This window comes from Pteronotus mesoamericanus, unplaced genomic scaffold (assembly GCF_021234165.1).
Source record: "Pteronotus mesoamericanus isolate MK-2021 breed Mesoamerican mustached bat unplaced genomic scaffold, CSHL_Meso_final contig_65, whole genome shotgun sequence".
Classification (NCBI taxonomy): Eukaryota; Metazoa; Chordata; class Mammalia; order Chiroptera; family Mormoopidae; genus Pteronotus; species Pteronotus mesoamericanus.
The window spans coordinates 3,602,372-3,616,478 of record NW_026555228.1 but is presented as its reverse complement, the minus strand read 5'-3'; positions in this window follow the sequence as shown (position 1 = coordinate 3,616,478).

The window sequence follows — 14,107 nt, the reverse complement described above, 5'->3', positions numbered from 1 at the left end:
TACATGTCAATGGCATCTTATGCCTGTGACAGCCGTGTGGCTCTGCATCCAAGTGACCACAATCCCCTCCAAAAATGTTGTTGGCCCTGTGGCCCCCTAAGCAGCTCCAGTAAACCTGTCGGACAACCCTAACAAGCTTCGCATTTTCAGTCCCTTCTCCCTAGAACTGTGGCTTATGTTCATGAACTGGGATTGGAGGACAATCTGCGAGCGTGCAGGGAGCTCTTCTGACAATGGTTTCTCCATCCCACCTGGCTCCCAGCATCCCATGTTCCACCGTGCATGTTCCAAACCCAGGCCCCGGTACAGGGCCGCTACTCTGCTCTCACTCATCACTCTGGATGGGGCTTGAGAAATTATGTTTAACATGTAGCAATATGTTCTTGAGAAAACGTATCTATTTGAGAACAGTTTAGAGAACTCACACATTAGCAGGTGTGCATTATTATAAATTTATAAATCAGTGTTTCATATTCTGTAATTGTAGTTGAAAAGAATTCCTAGCTTATGTAAAATTTTGGGCAGGTAGCTCATACTGGAATTCTGATACATTGAAATCTTTCTCAGTTTGGTGTTTGAGTTGTATACCTGTAATTCTATGGAAACATATTTAAACTTAGGAGATAATAATACATTTTCATAATTTTTTTTCTGTTATCTGAGAAAAGTATTTGCTTTCAGATACATTTATTGATCATGAGCTAACTTATTGTCTAAAAATAAAGAAGTCTTGCTTTGGTCTTCTACCCAACTACCTGACTGAAGGAACTACCTAACCATTACCCAAGTAGCACATATTCCTAGCCTGGAATAAAACATCATTTCTGCAAAATTAAATCTGCATTACACTTGAAAAAACTAATATCAAAGAGAAACTTAGTCTAAGGAACCAGTTTTGTCCCAGGCTGCAAAGCAATAGACTAAAGTTCAACTCAGAAGGCTGGACCTAGAATCTATTGTTTTCCATCCTCGCCACTGCGCTATTAAAATAAAGATGCAGCTAATCAATTACACCAGCTGTTCTGGAATATTGCATAGCTTGTAATCTCTGAAGCTTAAAAGAAAATCCGTTTAAAAAAATTCAGAGATACATCAAAATGACAAGGGGAATGAAGTGCCTTCATTTTCAATTAACACCAGCCAGAGTTTTAGAAAGCTGTAACACCCTTATTCCCCTTTTTCTTACCTCATCTACCATCTCCCAATTTGATGACAAACGTGTCGTGGAGACAGAATTGATGGAATGTTTATGAAACAGACGTTTTCAAGGGATGCTAATAACGTATTTAAAACTAAGATCTACTTTCCCAAAGGGACATAAATTACAAGTGACAAAATACAAGGTACACAAGAATGCGTTAAACTATACCACAGGGCAGACAACATCGCGGGACATGTTGGCTACTCATTGTTTACTGAATACCCACCATGTGATAGAACTTTCCCAAATTTCTCCTGAAGAATTGCTATTCTTTCATTCTGTCAAACTGTGGACTGTTTAGAAGATAACTCAAAAAGAAAAATGTAATAGTTCACTATACTTAGGACCAACAGGGGAAGGAACAAGAATATTTAGAATATTATCTTCTTATGAATAAGTGAAGAATTTTTATGTGTATATGTACATATGTGCAAGCATGTGTGTATCTATATATCTACACACACACACACGCACACACACACATCTTATCAATGGAGGGCTTTTCCTTTGTTACAAAGGAAACGTGCTTGTCTTCCAATGAGAGCTCTCGGAAGGGAACTCTGTTTTGTTAGTGGTACAGAGGTCTGACTGTTGCCGATATTTAGTCCTTCCCTGTTTCTTTCTTTGCCTCTCTGCCTGGACAGAGCTGCTTCACACAAAACACAGATTTACAACCTATAACCTCCCCAGGACATGACCGTAAGACACTTCTTCTGGGACCCCATCTTCAGTTTCACTATTACCACTATGCAAGTCAGCGGTTCTCCGTCAGGGGCGACTCTGTGCTGCTGGGGACATTTGGCAATGTCTGGAGAGATTTGGGCTTGGCATGGCTGGGGAGGAGACGCCTCTAGCATGTAGTTGGCAGAGGCCAGGGATGCTGCTGAATCTCCTAGAACACACACCCCTGCTCCTCCCGCCGCGAGGAGGAGCCATCCAGTCCGAAGCACCAATTCTGCTGCATCTGAGAAATGCTAGACTTTGGTGGAACTAGTTGGGTATATCCAGGCCTAGTGTGGGATTGGCTCCCTGCTGAGCAAATTTATTTCGGGGGTTTCAGATGCAGAGTGTTGAATTAAATTCCCCAGCTTATGGCACAGTTTCTTCACTGGATTCTACAAGGCCTTGTTTTGTTTTATTCATTTATTTTCTACTCCAATGCCTCCGCACTACCATTAACATATTTGATTTGTATTATTTGTACATGACCTTGCATAGCATTTCCGAGTCTGTTTGTTACATGCATGGCGTTGGGATGTAAACGCACACCATGCGTTTCTGACTTTTCCCCACAGCATTGTGTTTAGGACCTCCCCGTGTTGCTGGGCGCAAGTTCACTGCGCTCCTCGTAATTGCTAACAGGGACTCCAGGGTATGCTTTCATCTCTGTTTAGTAATGAGCCCCCAGCCCCCAGCCATGGGAGCATTTCCAACACTCTACTAACAGCATCATGATGAACATCTTCAAAATTCTCCTTATGTATCTGGGTGAGAATTTCCCTGCGACGTACATCCAGGAGAGAGATTGCTCGGTGCTATTTAAGCTTTTACCACAGTGGATCCTCAAAGCAATGATGTGAGCTGGGCAGCACTGTTTCCCATCGTTGAGACAGGGAAAACAAAGCTTCGGGGAGTTATATGAATGACCCAAGGTCACCCAGCAGAGCTAGAATTCGAACGTCTGTATTCTCTGAAGCGCGCACCTCGCTTTGGCCTTAGAAATGAATGGCTGCGTGCAGACGCACAGAAGACTGATGAAGCCCAGAGCAGAGCTGATGCCGACAGGAGGGTAACGAGGGGTTTGTGTGAGTCTGTCCTCATGTTCAGTCTTCCGCCCCAGCCAGATGAGGGATCTTCCCCTCCAGGCTTTCATTCATTATGCCCCGGGACCCTCAGGAGCAAATCCTGCAGGAACGATGGCCCCCGTCACAGGGAGGACGGGGCGGACGTGAGGGCCCAAGCCTCGAGCCCAGAGATCTCACAAAGAAACCCCAAACCTCTCTGGCCCCTGAGCATCTTCACAAGTTACTCTTTCATTCATTTTCCATAATCAGCTATGACGAGTAGCACTCTTGGCAAGCAAAACCTATCATTTGGGGGACTGGGCTCCTATCTGTGACTCTCACATCACAGCCACATGGGTCCCTTGCTTGGACTGCTGTCTGAGCCGTCACACCTGCGACCCTCAGGGAAACCCACCACATGGCCGTGACCCAAAGGCTGGAGGGGCAGGCTGGTCTCAGAGCTGGGACCAGCTTCTGTCCACGAGACTCCATTGCGCAGGAGCATGAGGGAGACCTCTGCCACCTTGGCTGGTCAGGTCCTGGTCAGGACGGACCCCTCACAGCACCCTCCCCATGGCAGGGGAAGTGTGGTGGCTGAGAGTCCTGCACTCGACTGAGAAACAGCCAATGGTCCCACACCAACATGCCAAGGGGACAGGGAACTCGTGGTTAAAATGTCGCCTGGAGATAGAGAGAAGTTTGCCGACCTATCGTTATTTTCACCTGTCTTCCAGTTGAATCATGTGTAGGGGCTTCAAAATTGGGTTTGGCTGTGACTCTTGAGATCCAGAGAGGCACAGTGGAGGGGGAGGCTCGCGGAAAGCGCTCTGGCCTAAAGGACCAAGTGTTATTGCCTTTGTGCTGAGCAACTGCGAGCAGCTCAGCTTCTCTGGCTCTCAACTCCCATGGGAAAGAAGGGAGGTTTCCGGTTATGTCCCAATGTGACTTAAGGATCTGTGCGGGTCCCTTAACAGCCTCTTGGGCTCGGAGGGTGGCTGCGGATGGGAGCTCCAGCACCCGCCCACTTCCGTGTTATGTACTGACATCGCATGTAAGAATCCACCCCGTTACAACAGAGTACCGGCGCCAAAAGAAGATTTGGAAAACGATGGATCACAATGGCTATAAAACTCTGCTTCGTGCTAGACATTCTCTGCTTCTATGGCTTATTCTGCTTCTCTTGACCTCCAAGCTCCGGCTTCCCTCGACTTGCCCCTTTCCTACAAGACAAAGAAACTGAAGGAGGAATCCCATTCGACCGGACAGGGCCAACTTATCCATTAGCACAGTTACAAGGCCAGGGGCCAGGGCGCTCAGGGTTTAACAGCCCCTGAAAATTATTTTCATTGTAATTTCTTTTAAGATTAGAGCCAAAAATAACCCCCATTAATAATGTATCTATAATAATGATCCCCCCCCCCGGATTATATTTGTCCATGTCAGAAGAGTAGTCAAACAGAATTTTCAATATTCTCTGTGTAGGATGGGGCCCACGAAAGCGCCACGGGCCCTGCGAGTGGAAACAACCAGGTCTTGGGGAGACAGGCAGATCCAGGCTCAGAGTCCTGCTTTTCTCGTATTGGCTGCATGGTATTTAGCCCTGTGTCTCTCTGTCAGCTAAACGGGGCTGCAGAGCCATCCAGGAGCTGCTGGGAGGCTTCCATCAGTAAATAGATGAAGGTTCCCTGGCTCGGCAGGCGCTAAACTGTGGAGGTGCTTGTCCTGTCCCGCCACGGCGCACAAATCCGAGGCCAGAGTGCGCAGCAGGCGTTTTAGGGGGCACTTCGCCAAAGACTGCCCCTTGACCTCACCTCGCAATTTCTAAAATCTCCTGCCAGGTCATTCAGCCTTGCTTTGTTCTCTCTGTGTGAGGAATTCAACAGAAATCATATAACAGTCTTATAATGATGTCCTGCTTCTCTGTGGAAAAGTCCCAATTTCGACGGAAATAAACAGGTAAATGAAGGAGCCACGGCCTGGACCTCACCCTTTCTCATTTTTATCCCCCAGAGCTGAGAAGTAGCCAGACCTGTCAATAGAAACAGAAACAGACAGAAGGTTTGGCTTGACTGACATGAAAGATCTGTTCTGGCCAGATGCAAACAAATCCGGTTTTCATAACTTAAAGATGATTGTTTGCTGTTTTAATTTAAAAATACAACCACAGTATTAGCAAAAGCAGTCCAACTTAAGAGCATACTTAAAATAAAGCAGAATTGATAGGCTGCTTTCAGCTGTGGAGGGAGTATGAAGAACTGTCTGAAAGTGAACTGGGATTCACTTTGAAGACTGTGTAGAATAAGCGTGTGTGTATTTGCGCATGTGTGTACAGGGAGACAGAGTAATAGCCCCTCCAACACACACAACTAGCTAAGAGGAAACTAGGGCTCAAGTGTGACTCAGGAGCCCACCCCAACCTCCGCTGTTCCCTGGACTAAAACGCAGCTGGGATCATGCTTTATGTAAGAAAGATGCTTCTACCGCTTCTCCCAGGGAAAGGGACCTCACCTGAGCTCAGCTTGCCATCGGCTGCCTTCCTCACACAGCAGCAGCCATAAGTTCCCATGGGCTCGGAAGGCCTTGCATCCTGGGTATTTATTTAGCCTGTCTGGGCAAGTCCTACAAACAGCTGGCAACCAGATTGAACCTTCAGATCATTCCTCCTTTGACGTGGTGACTCTCATGCTCTGCCTATAAGAATGAAAACTCAGCCCTGACTGGTGTAGCTCAATGGATTGAGTGCCGGCCTCTGAAGCAAAGGGTCACTAGTTCGATTCCCAGTCAGGCCATAGGCCTGTGTTGTTGGCCAGGTCCCCAGTAGGGGGTGCTCGAGAGGCAACAACACACTGATATTTCTCTCCCTTTCTTTCTCCCCTCCTTCCCCTCTTTCTAAAAATAAATAAAATCTTTAAAAAAAAAAAAGAATGAAAACTCAACAGGGGCAGGGTGACTCCACTAGAACATGGGCCTCAGACGCACGTACAGCACAAAGCCCTACTTTAACACTCCGTTCCGTGCAATACTGGGAGCGTGGGGTGCCCACGCCTCTCCTGTCCGACCAGCCCTGGTCTTACACACCTACCTTTCCCTACAGTGCCTGCTACTTACCCCATCCTATGTAACATGCAGTCGATCTAAAATCTTGATACATGACCCGTAGTCAGCCAAAGGAGCCGCCTGCATGACAGAGGAGGCCGAGACACTGCTGGTGATCATGTCTGGGTACTGTGGCTGTAGGCCACAGCTATTTTCTACTTCTCTGACTTGCTAAATTTTCTACCTTACTTTGAGAATGGAGGAGGGGATAGTAATTATCAACAGTAAACTTGAAAGCACCTCAATAGCAGCCCCTCACAAGAAACAAATCTACTCGGTGATTTGGTCTAGAATTAACCACTGGTTCCCTCAAAGATGTAACCTAGGAGATAGCAATTGCAAAGAAAATCTAATCTCAGCTCTCAGTTTATCACCGTAAATGTTGCTAAAAAGAAACTGGACCATGTCTCTTTATTTGAGGAAGAAAGTGTCCGTTACAAAAGATTCTTTCTTAGAAAACGTCTTGCTGCATCTTTACAAGGTTGCGTTCCCTCCAGGACTTTTAGGGAAAGCTATTCTTGTGAGAAATAATAAATCAAGCTAAATAAAATATGGTCTGAAAAGGGATTTACACTGCCATTTACGAACATGGATAGTGGCAGTGGATGAATCAAAGTCACCTCATTTAATTCATTGTCCTAACAAGGGTGGTTATCTGGCTTCCCAGCAAAACAGGAGACAGCTGGGGAGAGAAGGTTCTGTATGCTGCAAGGCTGGTGGAAGGGAGCAGACCAAAGGAAATGCCTGCCTGGCTCAGAGGGGAAAAAAGAGGTATCAAGACATATTTTAAAAGTAGATACAAAAAAATTTCAGAAGAGCGGGAGAGGGGGACCAGATGAAAGAAGGTGAAAGAATCAGGCAAACCACATATGTGCACAGCCCAAAGACACAGACCAAAGTGTGGCGATGCTCAGGGGACCAGGCATCGTCCCGCAATCCAAGAGGCCACTGGTTCAATTCCTGGTCAGGGCACATGCCTAGGTTGCAGGCCAGGTCCCCAGTTTAGGTTTCTATCCCTCTCTTTCTCCCTCCCCTTCGCCTCTCTCTAAATAAATAAATAAATAAATAAAATTGTTTAAAGAGTAGGGATGAGAAGAGGGGGTGGGGACTGGTTGGAGGTGGACAAAGGAGGACGGAAATGGGGATATCTGTAATAGTGTCAACAATAAAAATCAAGTCAAAAAAATTAAAAAAAATTAAAAATTCAAAGAATTTGTATGGTCCTATGGGGTCAGACAGATAAAGAAAGATGAGGTTTTGGGGGGTTTGTTTTATGACCAGCAGCTGGCACGTAGTAGGCACTTTAAACATGTTGTATGAACACAAAATAGCTAAATAACACAAATCCCTGACAGGAACGCAGTGACACGGCCACACAGATTTTGCTGGTGCCAGTAGGAACTGTATTTTCTTCTTGACAAGTAATTTAGAAAACTGCATCAGGCCTTAAAAAGACCCATAACTTTGGATTCAACAATTATATTTTTAGGACTGTGATCTAAAAAAATTAACTTTAAGAACAAATCAAATTTCCAACAAAGAGGATGGGTTAAATAAACTCAGTAGAATATAACACAAACAGTAACATATGATGTTTTGGACAACCTGAAAAAATGTAAGAGAATACACTAAATTCCTTAAATTTATCTATAAATCTATCTACCTATCTTTCTATGTACTGTGTGAATGTATCTCTATACGCATATGTAGACATGCGTGTGTGTGCAAACGAATATATATGGCATGATTTTAATTGAGTTAAAAGAATAACCATTATTTCGTACACCAACTATACCATAGAGTAATCAAATAGGTGTTGAAAGAAAGTTTCCCTTTATAGAAGTATTCCACCTAATAAATGAAGATGGAAAGAATTAGAATACACTGAATCAGCTATCTTTGCTCAGTAACAAATTACCCCAGAGCACAGAAGCTTTAAATCCTTAAACAACCCAGTTTCCATGGGTCATGAACTCAGGAGTGGCTAAGCTAGGGGTTCTGGCTCAGGATCTTTCAGGAGGTGCAATCAAGGTGCCAGCTGGGGCCACAGCCACCTGAAGACATGACTTCCAAGCTCACGCACAGCGCTGTTGGCAGGAGGCCTCGGCTCCTTTCCTCATGACATGGCAGCTGCCTTTCTCAGAGTGGGTGTTCTAAGAGGCAGGTGGGCAGAAGCTGTACTGCCTTCTGTGTCCTCGCCTCACAAGTGATATGCCATCATTTCTATGGCTGTGCAGAGCAATCCTGATACAATGCAGAAGGACATCACGTACGGGCGTGACTATGAGGAGGCACAAAGCATAGGGGGCTGTCTTAGAGGCTGGCTATTACGGACACCGTTTCTTATAGTCCCAGCGAATGAACAGACTTCTGGCATAATCATCAACGGCTGCTGACGTCAACCAGGGAGACAACTGGACGTGAATTGCCACTTGATGTAAGGAACAACAAGAGCAGCGACAAAGTAGTCTTGCCAAAAAATCTGAACTTGAATCTGACTAAGTCTCTGGATCTATCTCCAATGTACAGAAACCAGAGGGACAAAGGAACATGTTAAACAATTACCATATAAATGCATTAGCAGAATCCAGACTGTGAGCAATTTTTCAAGACAAAGAATTCATTTCTTCAAAAAATAAGTTGCAAGAGGATAAAAAACTTTGGGAGAAAACCTGCAGATGAAAAAGAAACTCAAGAACATGTCAACAATTACAATATCTGAACATTATTTCAATCCGGATGTGAACAAAGAAATTTGAAAAAGAAGACTAAGCTTATAAATATAAAATGAAGGAGAAACTTTCAAGTCGACAAATATAAAACATAATATTCTCAAATCATTCATTTTAAGAGGAAGGATAATCCTGTACACCTAAAATCTTAAGAAAGCATTAGAGGAAAAATATTAATTTATCCGTGCAGCTAACAAATGTTTGATTATCTAATATGACTAAGACATGCAATAATTATCCTGGATCAAAGTTTTATAAAGGGGCACACCAAGACTCCCAGCAGATGCCTGAAGGCGCAGATAATAACAAACCCTCTCTGGACTACATTTTTTCCTACATGTACATGCCATGTGGAAAGGCTCTCCTTGTTACACCAAGGCAAAATGAACATTACAGAACTATGGAGCAATTCCCAAGTTAAGTGACTTCATTTAATGCAATTTAGAGCAGACGCCATGTTGACAAATTAGCTACAGAAGAGCCAACTGTGAAAAATGGTGTGCAGTCACAGGGGCCAAGACACGCATTATTTGTCAACCGGGCCATTGTGAAGCTCAACAGGAGCAATGGGCCCCCAAAGCGTGGGACTCAAGCTGCCTGGAGGCCAAGCCGTGATTCTAGCAAGTCCCCAGCAAAAAGCACCCGACTGCCACTAATTACTAGGTAGTATCTGTGTAGTTCTGTCTTAAATAATTCCATATATTAAGAAGCCCAAAATAAGCTCAAATGCTCTTTGGTTGACTTGGTTGAAATATACGATTAAGCCATCAACACTGCAAACAGTTTGCATCACATCCCTCTTTTTGCATATCCTGAGAGCAAACTAATGTTGGGGTGCATCACAGGAAAAGATTACATTTGGTTCACTTAGACATGAGAAATCTGGGAAACAGGAAAATATCCTTGGGAGATTATTGTTTACAGTGAGACATTAAAGATAAAATAAGTCGCTTACAAGTATTGAGCAGTCTATTGGAAGAATAATTTCTTAAAAAAATACTCATACATGTGCTTGTCCACAGAAAGCATCTAGATGTTTCCATTCAGGCAACCGGGCTGAAAGGTGAATGGCGGCTGGACTGCAGAGTGTTCATTTCCCCCATGTGGGGGCCCAGACCCTTACGAGGAAGCAATTTACACTGTCATCTAGGAGACAGAATTAAAATAACTGTCATTTCTAAGTCTTCGAAAAAATTACTGGCACTTTCAAGCTACTCTGCCTTCTAGAAAGTAGAGGAAAATGGGTATAGTAGTTCCCCCTTATCCACACTCCCAGTGGATGCTTGAAGCCATGAATATCAGCAAACCTTATATATACTATGTTTTGTCCTATCCATACGTACCCATGACAAAACGTAACCGATAAATTAGGCACAGCAAGAGATTAACAAACATAACCAATAATAAAATAGAGTAATTTTAACAATACACTGTAATAAAAGTTGTGTGAACTCTCTCTCTTAAAATACCTTACTGTTCTCTACTAGCCTTTTCACTTCAAGGAGGCACTTTACGGCTTCTCTGCGGCAATATCTGAATTGCCAGCATTATTACCCTTGTGCTTTGGGGCCATTATTAAGTAAAATAAGGATGACTTCAACACAAGCTCTGCAGTGAGTCAGTTGACCTGACAACGAAAATGGCTACCAAGCGACTACAACACAGGGAGCGTACAAAGCATGGAGGCGCTGGACAGAGAGATCATTCCCATCCCAGGTGGAACGGAGCTGGACAGAGTGAGATTTCATCATAGTCTTCAGAACAGCACATAATGTAAAACATGCATTGTGGATTTCTGGACTTTTCCATTTAATATTTTCATACTTCAGTTGACCAGGGGAACTGAAGCTGCGGGGAGGGAAACCGCGGATGAGGGGGTCTATTGCGTTCTGTTTCACAGCGGATACATGGCTGCCTTCTCAGACCTTGACTCACCAGCATCAGCCATCAGCCTCACAAACATATTTAATGTCTCAATTTCGGTTTTTCTAAAGAAAACATCTCAGCAGATGGTAGAAAAAGAAATAGGACAAAAAAATCAAAGGAGACAGTTCTGAAAGGAAGCTTAGAGAAACAACCTCAATGCGTGGTAACTTTATATGTATAAAAAAAGTGCCAGGCAGCTGGCTGGTGGATGAAATTAAAAAAAAAAATCTTTGCATTGCTGTGGATTGATTTTCCTCAAGGAAGCATAAATGAAGACTAGCCCCTCCCAGAGACCCAGGCACTGTGCTAGGTTCCAGAAGCCTGATCCCTTCCAGTCAGGAGAGAAGCCAGCCCTCATGCAGAGAGCTCAGAGTTGCAGGGAAACATCCCCAAAGGAAAAGATAATACAAAGGAAGCTTCCATTGGAGAGGGCCTAGGAGGGAGGAAGGTAAATCCCACTTTCCAAGCGAAGTGTTACAAAGGGGTTCTATTTACTTTTATTTCACTTTTGAGACAGTCCGTAGACAGACACGCGGTGGGCACAGGAACTGAGAGGGACATAGGACTTCGGTGCTGTCTGCGGAAGCCACCAAACAATGCTCAATGCTATTTTGCTCAGACATGAGCTATCTGGACAGGAGCACAAGAGGAACGAAACAATCCCTTTGCTTACAAAGTAGGCACTTGGGAGAAGCGACTCCCTAGGGAGCTGTGGGTATTCTCGCCCCTCCCTGCATACAGGGGAGCATACTCTCTCCAAACCTCAGCTGCACTTCCCAGGGGGCAGACACCTGGAACTAGGCCTGGGGCCCCTCCCTCTGTGGCCGGGAGGGTCACAGCCTCAACCAGGTGGCAAGCTGGAAAGTGTGACCAAGGGACAAGAAAAGGCTACATTTTCACACTGGCTCTTGCAGACCCACGGCACCTGTCAGCCAGCACCTCAGAAGGCAAGGCCTGCGGGCAAGAACCTTTCTGTTCCAATGTTTTGTTTGCAGGTAGAAAAGAAGTACAATATGTTATCTACGGATGAAGGTGCACTGTCTGTCTGGAGTTGTGAAGGACATGACTAAAACTTTGAAAACCACTTGTATACAAGATTGCATATTGTTGCCTGGCGGGACAGCTCACTTGGTTACCGCATGGCCCAATACCACAAGGGTGCGGGTTCGATACCTCAGGGCACATACAAGAACCAACCAAGGAATGCATGAGTAAGTGGAACAACAAATCGATGCCTCTCTCTCTCTCTCTCTCTCTCAAATCATTAAATTTTTAAAAATTTCAAAAGATTGCATAGTGTTTAGCTTCCCTATTTTAATTTCGAAAAGCAATACTTCTCTTTGGATTTAATGCAAACCATAATGCAGAGATGAGAAGAATGGTGTAATTGATTTATATAATGCAGATACCTAAAAATAGATGAAAAGAAGTATTTTTAGTGCTGAGGATGGAAATTATTTTCCCTGGGAGCTCTTGCACTTGTCGATGGTATGCATACTGATGAAACTCTCTCCACAGCTCCCACCCACCTCTGGACATGAGTGGATGTGGAAAAAACCCCAGCAAACTGCCCTTATAAAGCACCAATGTATCATGGTTCAAATAGGAGATGTTGAGGGTTTACAGAAAAAAGAAAAATGCAGAGGTAAAAAAAAAAAAAAAAAAAAAAAAAAAAGGTGGTCAAGAGGATTTTGAAATCCTCCTGACTTGTCTTCGGCTTCATTTTTAAGAACCCAAGAACTCAAATATTTGGAGTTGTGGGAACATAAAGCTAGTAAATGTATGTTAAAAATAGAAACTAGCCCTCTGTTTGCCTTTCGCTTACCAAGCAGGATTTCACATTATCAGATAGCCTTTCGCTGAGGACAGGAAGTGAGTTTCTAGAATCTAAAAAGCAATGGTAGGCAAGTGAGGAAGAATGTCTCGCCAGGCATTGCTCTCAAACAGTAAACAAATTCCACACATGATGGCTGAGGACGTTAATAGCATGGAGTGATGTTAATGATGCAAAAATAACAAGTACAAGTTCATTACAGCTCATTATTATATTAACTTTAGTTAGTTTCAGATAGTTTATGTGGGCATTATTAGAATCTGAATCTCCTTTCTATAATTTATTTTCAATCCCTTTAGAATGCAGGAGAAGAACTATCTCTCTAGATCAGGGGTAGCCAAATACAGCTCACAGGACAAACCCTGTCCGACTCCTGGGGGGTTTTTTTGGCAAAGAAAGTTGTATTGGAACCCAGTCCTGTCTCTTCATTTATATACATATATACTGTCTCTGGCTGCTTCCACCTATAACAAGAAGGTTCGGTGGTTACAACAGAGACTGGACGGCGCACAAAGCCTAAATTATTTATTATCTGGCCCTGACCAACCAATGCACTAGACATTTAATTATTTATCCGCGCTGTGTCTGTGGCACAATAAATGTCAGATATGTAAAATTTAAACATGCAGTGTTATTTTCCTGAATGTAATGAATGGGATTTGCATTAAGCTGCCCAAGCGTCCGCCCCTCGCTGTGTAGCACTCCGCTCTCCCCTTCAGGAAGACAGTCTGTTTTCTCTCACCTTGAATTTGGGGTAACCTCGTGACCAGCTCTGGTAGCAGAATATGGCAGAAGACGCCCAGCAGCTTCTGCTTTGCTCCTGGCGCCCTGAGTCACCATGTGGAAAGCGTATGCCCCCTGTGGGAGAGAGAGGCTCCGCCAGTCCCAGCTGGAGGTGGCCACAGAAGTGGCCCCAGCCAGCACGGCGGAGCGGAGCTGCTAGCTCAGTCTAGGCCACCAACAGGGCCGTGCGAAGAAGTCCGTGTTTGAAACCACCAAGCTTTGCCATTACACAGCAGTAAACGAACTCGAGGTTTTGATGTTCCATTTAGTATTTCAAAACTTTAAGATATTTAAAAAATAGCTCTAAAACAAGCCAACTCCATCATCTTTTATATCTTAAAAGCAAGAAACACCACTCTGCTCGGAGAGCAGTGTGAGCAGGTTAGAGGAAAAAACGTCTCCTCAACTACAGGGAACACACGGAGAATCACCCAAGATAGTGAAACCACCTGGCCAGAGCAGTCAGCTACAAAACACAAACAAAACTCCGGAAAGATGGGTTGTTTTGGGGTTTTTTTTTTTTTAAATTCACCACCTCAGCATCAGGCATTTCCGAATGTCATCTTTAAAGAAAGGATTTTCCCCTTTTCTACTCATCTTATTACACAGAAAACAGGTCAGAAGAAAGAAGGACTTGACGGAAACCAAAAAGATAGTGGTTGAATTGAATTAAGCCTGCTGATGAAAGGAAACATGTAATTGACTAGTGCTAAAGGGATCAAAGTTGATAACGACTGGCCAAAAAAAGAGA